Source organism: Pipra filicauda, unplaced genomic scaffold (assembly GCF_003945595.2).
Source record: "Pipra filicauda isolate LSUMZ 115617 unplaced genomic scaffold, ASM394559v2 scaffold165_size2600900_pilon, whole genome shotgun sequence".
Classification (NCBI taxonomy): domain Eukaryota; kingdom Metazoa; phylum Chordata; class Aves; order Passeriformes; family Pipridae; genus Pipra; species Pipra filicauda.
The window spans coordinates 1,257,736-1,270,052 of NW_024104162.1; positions in this window are offsets into that span (position 1 = coordinate 1,257,736).

Sequence of the window (12,317 nt, forward strand, 5' to 3'; positions counted from 1 at the left end):
GAGTCAAAAAAAAAGGATGAATTTTATCATACCTGCTTGGGACCAACAACTACTCTATCTCTCTCTGATGCACTCATAAATACTATTTTTACCTATACGTGTGCATACGTTACATAAACATATGTATACACATAAGTATAACATCTCCTTCAAGCCCAAACCAAGTAGGTGACTATTTATGAATTCTAATAGTTTCTGCTTGTAAAGTTTTCCCATAAAATCCAATAATACATTTCAGAATAAGAAAAAATAGGAGAGACAAAAGAGAGAGAAAAAAACCAGCACTGCTGAATGTATATGGAGCCTGGACTACTTCATTTCTGTGTGTTGAAACTAATTTGTTGCATTATGTTTCTATCTCTTGCATGTCCACATTGCCACAAGGTCTTATTTTTACAAAACAGACCCATCATTCTTTCCCACAGGATGAAAACACGGTTAAATACTTGCTGTAAAAAAACCATTATGTGATGTGCTAGCCAAATGATACACTAATACTCCGACGTAAGTGCTTTTTTGGCAACTACTCAAAGGAGCAAAAATTACATCGTTTTCAACCCCAGTGATGATAAGATTACACAAAAGAAAGCAAAATATACAAAACGGGATGATGATAAATATTGTACAATAAATGGAGAATAAGCCGGTTTTCTTGCTGTCACACTCTTTGCAGTTTTCTGCAATTTTTCCATCACTTGAGGCAGCCCCACCAATTATTTCCATCGTATTGGGTGTCCCCTGAAAAAAACTGACAAAAATAAGGATTTGAAAGATTCCTTTTCAGGAACTTCCTCCACCAACTATTTCCTCCTTTTCAAATGGGGCTTTCAGAGAGGAAGTGGTGGCCAGCAGTAACATTCCCCATGGGAGGGACCCATCTTCCCTTCACATGTGGAGAAGCGAGAATATCCTCTTATGAGGCAGAGCAGGAAAAGAAATCATCCTTTCATCGGCAGTGTGTTCTGACCGGATAGGTGTCTGGTGCTGTGTCCATGATGGTACCTTCTGAGGAGTCATTTCCAATTGGCTTCAAGCCCCACATTGCAGAAGGACAATCAACAGCCCATTGGTTTATCCTCTACCCTACTTATTTCAGCTGGAAACAAATCAAGACATTAACAACCAAATAAAAAAAAAAGGCAACACTGAATCTTCACTCAGATCCTCCACTGCAGCGGAAAGATTTTCTTACATCCTCAGTGAGGTGCTCAAATATTTCTCCTTGTTGCTGGCAGGCACAGGGTTGGTGGAAATGTTTCTTGCAGCCTTTCACCTTTTTTTCCCAGTTTGCAAACCTAATTTCCTGCCTTCTGCATATTTCTTTGCTCCTTATTAGTGCTTAGTAGGTGGAAGGAACCATCCCAAAGTCCAGGGCTGCACAGGAGCTGTTCGCTTCAAGTCTTTTTTGTCGTATTTAGGTACATAAATCACAGCTGAGCTCCCTAAGTACTTTTTAAGCAGAGGGAAAAAATAAGGGAGCACGGTTAGGATGAGGCATGGACTCAGTGGATGGTGAATGGGACCGTCAGCAGCAAAGAAGGCATCACCTCCCTTATTGTTCTCGATGTTCATCGATTGTATTCGATGCAGTGTGTTCATTTATATCTCCAAATGTCCAGTGTCCAACAGGAGTGGCAGCCGATGGACCAAGCAGCTGCTCTGACTCCAGCACCACAGCCTCTGACTGCGTGCACCCCCAGACAGCATCCAGGTCACTGGGGAGCCCTGAACCCCCGCTGCTGTCCCAGGCTGCAGGGACGCAGCCATGCAGCCGCCACATGTGGCTGAGAGCTGAGGCTGCCCCGGGGAGCCAGACGAAAAGCAGGCACTCGCTGGCGGCCCGGCAGCAATATCCCTTGTGCACAGATGTTTAGGAGAGCAGGCTCAGGGGGGGCACAGAGCGGGGCAACGTCCCGGAGGTGTGATACCACTATGAACGTTTGCAAACACCATTTAGCGGAAGTCAGATGCCTATTTATCGCTTTCAAAGGGAGACGAGATCGGCTGTTAGTGCTTGCAGGATCAAATGGGTAAATTAGAGGCAGAAAAGATCGCCATTCAGGCTAATGGGATTTACACTCTCAAATCAAGTTATGTGGATGCATTATAGGGAGTTCACGTTGAGGGGAGCCAATTACCCCATTAGCACTAATAGGAATTGCACTGAGGCATCATGTGAGAAGACACATGCAAAAAGATCGCAGCTTTCCCTCACTTATTCAGGATTGTTTTGCTGAAACAACGCAATAACTGATGGATCTCTCTCCCCTCAACATAGGCCGGGGTTTAGATGTTCAGTGTTGGCCACATCCAGCCTCTTCATTCACAAAGCTGGGAAGAACCTTCTTCCCAAAGAGTTGTCACGAGGAGGGCTCACCTCTCCTATACCTGTTGCTGCCTCTTTTAGTAGGGAACAAGGACATAAACTCAGGTAGGCCTTCTGCTGCTGAGAAAGCTGCATCCAGGGATGTGCCATTTATCTGTGGTTCCTTCTGACTCTCTGAAGCTGCTCGCTGGCTTTGTCTCCAGTCGCTGCTGTTTATCACCATCTCTTCCCTGGCAAGTGCCCAGTGGACACATTTATTCCCTCTGCTGTGCATGGAGGCATCTTAAACAGATACCTGTAACCCTAATGACAGTTCTGTAAAGAAGAAAAGGCAGCAAAATTAAATGCGAGTGGCACATTACCACACTTGTTTTAAATTGATATTTAATTAAAAAGTTAATTATTAATTAAGTTTATCAATTGCACATCAGTTGTTCAATAGAAAAGGGCTCATTCATTTAATTATCTGCGTGCAACCGATAGTATATGCTTTTTAGCCAGGCAAGGTTATCTCTACATCTGTTCTAATTTAGATCAGTTTAGCTTCTAATCTATCAAGAGTGCTTCCTTTTGCGAGCTTTTGATTTGATCTATAAATGTTTACTCACAGAACTGTTAGGTTTTAGAAGCTGATCAAATAAAGGGAAGAGCTGCTCAGTGTAGCATTGCACTCACCAAAGGGCTGCGGTGGAGCTTTCTTGCAAAGAGCTGCTCGGGGTTTGCTCTAACAATGCGCCTGCTGTAAAAGTTTCAAAAAAGATAAACATCCACCCCGAAAGTATGTTAATAGCCCAAACAATGGGGAATCTTCAAAGGGCAGAGAGGCCTGAGAGCAGAATGGAGCGACAGACGCCACCACCACTGCCGGGGGAACCTCCTCGCTGCCCTCGCTGCGGAGAGGACCGCGGGGCACAGGCCGTGGCGAGGGCTGTGCAGAGGTTCCAGCTCCAGCCCAGGCTGCCAGGGAAACACTGGTGTTCCTAAGAGTCCCCGTGATCAAAGAATCAGCCTAGGGCTCCTGCTTTCCTTTCTCCCTGCAATGATTCCTGGGTGCAAATCAACAGCTATTTATAGAGCCACATAGTAAACCATGCAATAAACTCCTCCAGTACTTGGATAGTATACCAGAGAAAGATACCCCATGGAAGCTGTGACTCCAATAGTGTATTCTAATAAACTATCTTGTATTTATTTTAACTGAAAATCACAGTCATGTTCAGTTTCTAATAAAAGTACCATTCAGGGCATATATTAAAAATGCTAAAAGGTCCTAGTACGTTAGTACCTTATTGGGGACCAGACCTGCCTGTGCTGAGGATGCTGAACATCAGTAAAGTTAATAAGGAACTGAAGGTACCCAGACCTCTGAGCATTGTAGGAAGTGATAGATAGGTGCTGTGTAGCTCATCAGAAACAGCCACCAGTTCAAGCCTCTGGGGTTCAGCTCTTGTATGTCCCTAAATGATTCTCATATCCATGGCAGGATAGATGGCTTTTCACAGGCAACCACCACGGCACAGTTCCTGCCCCAGGAGTTCAACACAAATCGTGAATGCGTGACAAAAAATGCAGCAGACCACAGAGGGTAAGGCAAGGAAAACGTGAGAGAAAAAGATGCTACAGAACAGAGGGCTGATGGGCTGCCTTGAGGGGGCAATGCTGAAACAGATGTGTCTTTTCAGGGCTTAGTTAATCAAGAAAAGGAAATGTATCACAACAAGTAAATAGCTGTAGCACACAGGTTCGTATAATTCAGGTGAATAACCAGAGTCTGCAGCTTGTATTTGATCTGAAGACAAGCCCAGGGCTGTCTCCCATCTCCTGAATGAAAAGCACTAAGGGGAGAGGGCTTTTAAAAGGAAGGTAATTTACAATGCAGTATTGCCGGGGGTGGTGGTGGTGGTGTGTTTGTACAACTGGAAAGACAATAAAAGAAATCTCCATGAATAGTAACTGTATGTTTATAGATGGGTGCCTCTTTGCCAACACCGCATGCAACGTGCATTCATCTTCACCAGATATTGAAGTGGCAGGACTTTTTCAAGCAACAGTGTTTACAGAAAATGACTGTTTTGAAGCTTTACACACCAGAATTTGAGGAAACTTAAAATTTACATTTACAAACATCATTAGTCACCCTATCTGATAAATCAGAACAGAGGAATCTGGCTTAACTACTATAGATGCACAGCAAACACCAGTCAGTTTCTCCAGAGATTTGCTAACATCGGTTAAAATAAGAAATTTAGCACACATCTGCTCACAGATACTCTGAAAAAAAGCCAAATATATCAAAGCACTGATTTGTGAGGAACTATTTACACCAGCGCTCTTTCTTGACTGAAGGACAAAACTGGAAAGTTTCCTTTCTGTTGTATCACCCCATTCAATGTAGCACTGAGCCATGGAATGCTCCTTTCCCTTCAGTGATAGGACTAAGGTGAAGATAAAGAACTTCTACATTGTCATAGGTTATCAATGAAAATTCCATATAAGCAAGCAGCTCTGAGAGATGGGGAGCAAATAAATCTGGTTTGTTTGTTCTTTAAGGTGCCACTGTACAATGAGATGACTCACAATGATAAAGTGAGAGTGTTTTTTTGACTGGAGCTTTTCTACAGCTGGGGGACACCAGAGAGCCCTTTGCCTCCCCTTGACCCATCCTCTGCTGTATGATAAGGAGTGAATTAACACTGCAACTGTTTCCTAATAGGGATGCTAATTAAGTCTGTCATTCCCATTCGACCAGCTACTCTCACAAAGCCTGCAAGAATTTTGTGAATCTGAGCTCTTTAGGCTTTGTGGCCAGTTGAGTTTGAAGTCACCTGGGGAGGGATTGAGAGATGCAGGCCAAACATAGGACCTCACACCATTTGTCTTTGAATTTTTGAGTTGAAAAAACCACCTTGGATAATATAAACAAGTTCTGCACCTATTGAGCAGTAGACTTTTAGGATAAGACTATTTCATCATAAGTTACAAAAAACCAATAAACACCTTCCCTCCGTCCCCAGCAGAGGCAGAAATTAGTTTAAAAGAACTGGGTTCCTCTAAACCCATGGCCCAAGACGGTCAACACTTGCCTCAGTGTTAACTCTGTGTTTCTGCCTCAAAGGGTGAACCTCTCTAGCTGTCAGCAAGCAGTAAGCAAGCCATCAATCAAGGAAGAGCTAGGTCTTCACACAACACTTTGATTAAACCTTTGGTTTCAAAGCTGAATCTCCTGTGCCCTTCTGTAATTCTGGGCTCCACGGGCAAACAAACGCAGAAATGCTGCTGGGGAAAGCATGTTTGTGTGAGATTTCCAACGCAATTTTGCAGACTCAGATGTTAGGCAGTTTAGATAAGGGGATGATTAGAGGTCTAAGCCTAAGGTTTGAAATACCCAGACTTCCTGGAACCACTGGTGCAAATCCCACCAGGGCTGACTCAGCCCTCCACCTCCCGACAAAGATAAAATGAGCTCCATGCAGAAGTGTGACTTGGGAGTCTCCACTGGCTAAGACCCCACTGGGGCAGAGATAACCATGGTGTCCAGAGGACAGGAGGGAATTCCTTATGTAGCAGAGGCGTAACGCCCTCAGTCTGCCCACACCGCGGCTCCTGGGAGTGCTTGCACTCCTCAACTCTGACAGAAGTGATTTATGAATCCTAAACTTTTCTATAATTTTGCTCCTGCATGTCTTGGTGTGCATGTCCAGCATGTTGCAGTGCTTCTGGCAAAACTATGGCCCTTCTTATCTTTCTGTTATGCTACATATTGACCCCTTCAGAGGAGCACCATATCAGCACAGTTCGTGACTCACTCAGAGAAAAGCCCTACAGAACCATATTACATTGCTTTTCTATCAATCAGTGCTGTGATCCAATAATTTTTATTTCAGAAAATAAATCAAACTCCCAAATCTCCAGTATGATCTTCACACAAATATTTGGTTTGCCAAGCACCACTACCCAAAAGTTATCAGCAACAACCTTTTAATAAACAATCTGAACTAACCGATTTATCCTTTCTTTTCCTTTCAGCTACTGGACAATTAGCCAACATGACACAAAATTCTAGCACACATTTCCTCTTTGAAGTTTTTAATAATATTCTCCTTTAATAATTCACAGAGTACTTGCAATTTATTCTTTTGTGCCGTGTTCTGAAAATTAAGTCATCTGATCAGGGACTCCTCAGGAAAAAAGATAAAGAAAACCACAGAACTTCTGTAACCATCAAACACAGCATCGATGACTGATTTCACAATGAAGCATATGATTTGAAATGCACTTTAGGAAAGTATTGAAACAGCAGAGCTAATTAAACCTTTGCTTTCCAGTAGCATTCAAGCCATTACTGCTCAAACATTCACAGGGCAGCAAATCTGCACAGGACACACATACTTGAATACTCTAAAGTAAAACTGCACACATGGACTTTGGTACAGAACCAGACCCACATTTTGTCATTCATCATCCTATACTGAGATCAACAGATTGACCAAATTGACCAAACCAGGTAGCAGATACTCACTTCAATTACTCAGTCCAATGTAAAAACAGCAGTAAGAAAATTCTAACTCATCCTCTCTCTAGCTCCTGTTTTCACTGTGGCCAACTGGACGATGACCCATCAGCACCTCAGCCCCCAAAATGTTCTCCAAGAGAGGCAAGAGATGATGTGCTCATTCATGGTTCTTTGAGCCGAAAGAAGCATCCCCAAGCTGCCATCCAGCCAGTCATACAAGTGAATTCAAACCAAACATCTAACTTCAGGGGAGGTGAAAATAAAGATCCTGTTTTCCTGGACTTCTTATTCCCATGATTGAATTATCTTGTGTCTTAAAAGTACAAATCTCATGTACCTGTTGTGATGGAAACATCTCCAGTGCCTGCAGCCAGAGTGGCTGCAAGAAAGTACCTTACTGTTCTTTTCCTCTCTCTCAGATTCTTTGAGACTGGTCATACAGTTTCTACATGTGCAAAAGCTTTTCTTTCAGATGAAATAGTGGTTTGATTGCCTCTCTTCATCCTAATGTTTTATTTTCACAAAAAACCCAGAAACACAGTATCATTGAGACCTCTACCCTCCTGCCATCTTTCACTGAACCTTGCAGACAGGCTCCAGTGTTACTGGGGGAAGGAATGAGACCCATTTCTTTTAAGCCAAGGCTAAAAATTACTCCAGAAGCCACTCATGCACACAAGAAAAACTAAATAATTTAGTGGAATCCTTGTCTTTCCAAATAAGAATGTCCACCTTCTGTTTTTTAATACCATGCAGCCAGCATTTTCATTCTGCTTTGGTCTGGCTTAAATTGTCACCCCCTTGGGGTTACAAAGACAAAAGTCTTTGCCTTTCTATTTGCTTTTAAAATGTCCTGTGTGCCCAGCAGCTTTAAATATAAAATAATCTCTAGAGCTGCAAGGAGAAAATTCTCCAAAAGACAAGCCTGAATTTTGTAATAAAATTGTGTCTGTGTTGAGGTGTCCTAGTGCAGAAAAATTTCCTCGACAGGATTTCACTGACAAAAATACTTGCTTTTTGTCATTTCATGTTTGAATACACATGAAGACTGCATCTAAGCTTGGGTAAAGCATTCACATCAGAGCAGCTTTGTAAGTGAAATTCCCGCTCAAAGAACAGAAGGAGTGATTTTTCTTGACCCATCCCAATTTAGCAATAAAATTCAAATGTGGCAAACCAGACCATCCAGGCTTTTTATTTTTCCTTTCTTTCTTTTCTCCATCTCTCACCCCTCCCTTTTTTTCAAAGCAACAAACATTTTGTTGAATTGTTCTAAATAATGACAGCATTTGAAACCATTTCAGTCTGTTTAAGATCTCAAGGGAAAAATTTGGTGAATAAATGACTTGGGATAAATCAAATCATTCTGTTCTAATAACTGTGTCTCTCACTCTTCTTATCTCAATTGCTGTCCCTACTTCTGTGTGCTCCTGCACCTCCCCGGCCAACTCCTGAGCATCGCCCCTTGCTCTGAAGTCACTGCATTTGCCTCCAGCTCTGCAATGGTCCCCGTTCTACCTCCTCTCAGCAAGCTCTCAGGCTTTTCCTGTCTTGTCTTCTGTTGCAGTCCTTTATTGCATGCAGTCCCCAACCTCTGTCCACCAGCCCTTCCTCACCAGCCTGCTGGGCATCTCTTCTCACTACCCTGTCCATGAAGTCTGCTGCGTGTTGCACAGCTCTCTCTATTGAGGAACCCTGGCTCCTTTTCTCCCCCGAAATCAACTTCTCATGCAGGCACAACCATCTAGACGAGACCCTGGTACCTCTCTACATCTCATTGCAAAGCTAAGATAACATCCTCCACTTCTCCTCTCTTCCCCCCTGCACCCTCATCCCCTTCTCCCGAGCTGCTGTTCTCCACCACTTGACACAGCAGCTGTAAAACCAACATCCGTCCTTTTCAGTGGCCTTTGGGTATGGTTTGCATGGGAAACGCTTCCCGACACCGACCTGCCTCCCGTGCCGGGGGTGTGTGGCACAGTCAGGAGAGGTCAGTCGCTGGCTTGACCTCCTAAGCCCATCTGCCTCCACGCAAGTGAAGACACAAGCTCTAAACATGTATTATCTTTTCAGGACATTTGTTTCGGGAGCAAGTTGCGCTAAGCAAAGGTACGTCAATTGATAATAAACCTGCTCCACACTGTCATTTGTGGGTGATTTGAGGAAAAACAGACCATGTAATCAGGTCTAAGGGGTCCCTAATACCAGAGACGCTGGTGCTGTCAGCTATAGAAAATAATTAGAACGTTATCCCTGTGGCAAGGAGAATGTAAATACATCTAAAATACGACATAATGACATTCTCCTCTGTAAGCCAGGGGATCTGCTTCAAATAAAAGGGCCATTAACACAACAATTAAAGCCGAGGGGGCCGGTGAAGTAGGGAGCTGGCCTGGTGCAGGGCGAGGCGAGCGAGCGCCCGGCGTAAATCTTTCGCCATCCCAGCCAGGAATGTGACTATTAGCCCTCTCATGACCCGAGGGCTTCCCAATAATGCATCTGCTCTCTGTCAGGGCCAGGATTTCGTAACGTCCTCCAGTGCGAGCCCAGGGCTGACTCCACGGTGCGGCGCCAAAGAGGGAGTCGGCGGGAGCAGGGTGGCTCCGCGCTGGACCTTGGCCCCTGTTCAGCAAAGCACTTAACCGCAGGACGCAGGGACGCGTCTCCTCCCAGGGATGTTCGGGCACCCGGAGATGAGCGATGGGTGGGCTTTGCTCAATCACGGTCGTTCAGGCTTTCCCAGAGCAGGGCTGGACCTGTGATCATCTTCAGCAGTTCCTCTCTCCGTATCCCTCGTGGGGATGTGCCCGTGGAGTGGGGAATGTCCCTGTTGTGAGACTGCAGCTCAGGGAACCTGTAAGGACCAAGACACAGAGAGCACAGAAATTAAGGCGTGTTTCAAAGGAAATAATGTCACTGCTTTCACTGTCCAGACAGCAAACACTCTGAACAGGCTCCAGGCAACACAGATAATATTATCTATGAGCTCCACAGCAAACTTCCAGAAATGATGGACAAGTGCTTGGAGAGGCCAGCAGTTCCCACCTTTCATCCAGTCTGAAATAGGTGTTGATAAAGTCCCAAAAATATCACGAACTTTGATTCCAGACAAAATGCATCCAGCACATCCCTGCAGGTTGCTGGCAAAGGAAAAATATCACTGAGCTGGCAAAATCGACTTCCACAATAACATCAGGCTCAAGCATGAGTTTTCCTAAAACTGACGAGTTAGGTCACAAATAAAGATTTTATTTGTTTCCTTGTAGAGATGAAAATCTCATCAGGTTCAAAAGACTTTTCTATTTTTCTCTCTCTTTCTGTTTTTTAGTTTGGAGACTTTTTGTGGTAAACGTAAAATTTGATATGTTCAGCGGAAGTTTGTGAATGCCAGAAAACAGGAAATGGTTGAGTCATGGAGGAAGAGAATCTTTACCAAATCCAGCTCTTTTGGAAAAATCTGTCAAAAATCAGGTTTATTACACCCATCCTCTTTTTCATTTCTACTAAACCTTCTAAGAGGATGACATAGCAGAGACTTCAAAACAAAACAAAACAAAAAATCCTCAGAATTGTACTTTTAAGCTCCAGTGTTTCAAAATCCAAAGGTAACATGCTACCTGTGTCCTGCTTTAGGCATATGGACATTCCCACTTCCCACCCAAAATGAATAAATTTAAATAGTTGTAGGACATACAGAAACATACAAAAATGAACTTTAACTTTTTTAAAGAAGACACCTCGTATCCTCTCAACCTTTATGAGTAAGGAAGATCTGAAAATAACAACTCCAGAAATCACATTTCTCTTATGAAATCATACCATACCCTGAGAAGACACACAGAGAGAATTTCTCCCTGCATTAATGACTTCCACAAAAGGAGCACTTGTTCAAGCTGAATAACTGACTGAAAACCAGAATTTGACATCTAGAAATGTTTGCATCTCACAAAACAAGGCTGGGCTCTGGTTGCCAAGAAATTCAGACCCAATTCCAGGGCAAAGAGAAAATGTTTCAAACAGTCTGGGTTGTGTGGCCACTCAGTTCACCCCCCACTGATGGTTGCAGGATTAACACTGTCTAGAGGATGGACAACTGAGCGAAGAGAGAATTATGTATGTCAAGGTAGAGCACACATCACAGTAGTATCTCAGTACAGAAAAAATTACATAAGCAAAAAATTATCTGCATGTCCAATATAGAATAATCTTTGAAGATTGTCATTACAAGTAAACACAAGGATAATAACTAATGGATAAGCTAATTAGTCATGCAAATCTGATGGATTTTCACTGCCTCCTTCCAGCCACTTACTTCTTTAGAAGGCATTTCATTTTCTGAGTAGAACACAGTTTAGCCTCCAATTCCTATTAGTTGGGCAAAAAGACAGTCCTTTAATCTTCTGACACTTTGGTCCTCAGTGTGAGGCACATGGAAACTGTCCAACAGAGAAACAAAATGAGTGATAATATAAAAGAAAATATTAGCAAAAGCTCCCAGGGACCAAAACGAGGTGGTGTTCTCTGGCAGATTTGATGCCTGAGCATTGTGGACAGCAGTAACTTATAACCTGCGAATGCAAGGACAGCGCCCAACACATGTCTCTTTCAATTATGTGAACTGCCTTATATATAATAGAGCTGGTAAAAACTATCTGAAGTAAACAACAGCCAGTCTTTATAACTAAGGTCACACTGGCCAAAAGGGTTGTGAATGTTCCAGCAAGCTAGGAACAAGTTTCTAGACAGCTGGAGACATTTTGAGCAAACATGGGCCAAATTAAACCGGTGTGGGAAGCCAAAGTGAAACCAGTAAAAGCTTGCCTACTCAGACGACTTTTGTTTTAGCTGGAAGCTAAATTCAAACAAAATTCCTGGGATGATACTGCCTTGACTGTGACAGCAGACACCTGAGTCACGTGATAAGCGCATTGCTTTAAAAATCTCAGCATGTCACTCCTGAGAACACTTGTACATCAGAACCACGAGAAGCAAAAACAAGGAGGGGGGAAACAAGGAAAAATAAAAGCTTTTGTACAAACGCTGTGAACCAAGTCCCCTATGTCTCTTTCCTTCCAGACATTTCTGAAAAAACAGCTCACTGGAACCACAAAAAACAACAACAACCGAGCAGCATTCTAATATGGGACATCCTGCCGGACCAGCCCGAGCCAAAGGAAAAAAGAAAGCCACAAACATCAGAACTCTAATTGGACACTCAAACCTAAACCCTTACATTTTGGGACATTTTTTTTTCATTTAAACTAGAGTAATCAATTGGTCACCATAACAGAGGCTTCAAGCAGCTGGTTCAGTTATGTCCATCTGTGACGAACCTTCGAAGCAAAGCCATGTGTTCAAATGCACACACACTTGGAAATGCAAATAAATGATCAACTATTGTGTCTTAAAATATCTACAGTTGACTTCGTGCATCACCACTAATAAGTATCATAGCACAAAGTGTAGTTCTAATGTTGT